At 26.6% G+C, this 293-nt stretch overlaps 1 protein-coding gene across 1 annotated transcript in view; it reads right to left on the reverse strand.

Annotated features, from left to right (window-relative positions):
* Positions 1 to 293, reverse strand: part of LOC119592696 (ADP-dependent glucokinase-like) — a 20,142-nt gene that overhangs the window by 19,570 nt on the left and 279 nt on the right. The window lies entirely within an intron of this gene.

Here is a 293-nt window from a genome sequence, read left to right on the forward strand (position 1 = left end):
ACAAAAGAACCTTCACATGTCACCTTTCCTTCATTGTTACAAAAAAAAATCATCAACCAGTAATTATTCCATGTAAATGACCAAATATGCCTTATAACTTTAAAACTATATCAGTCATTAATAAAAATAAAATTAGCAATAATACTGTCAATAACAATGACGATCCTGTTCCTGCTCATTCAATTATATTTCAAACGAAACACTTTAACCATAATAAAATAAACCTACAAACCTGAAAAATTCTAATATAACACACACAAAAAAAACTAAAAAATATACAAAACCAAAGCACC

This window comes from Penaeus monodon, chromosome 30 (assembly GCF_015228065.2).
Source record: "Penaeus monodon isolate SGIC_2016 chromosome 30, NSTDA_Pmon_1, whole genome shotgun sequence".
NCBI lineage: Eukaryota > Metazoa > Arthropoda > Malacostraca > Decapoda > Penaeidae > Penaeus > Penaeus monodon.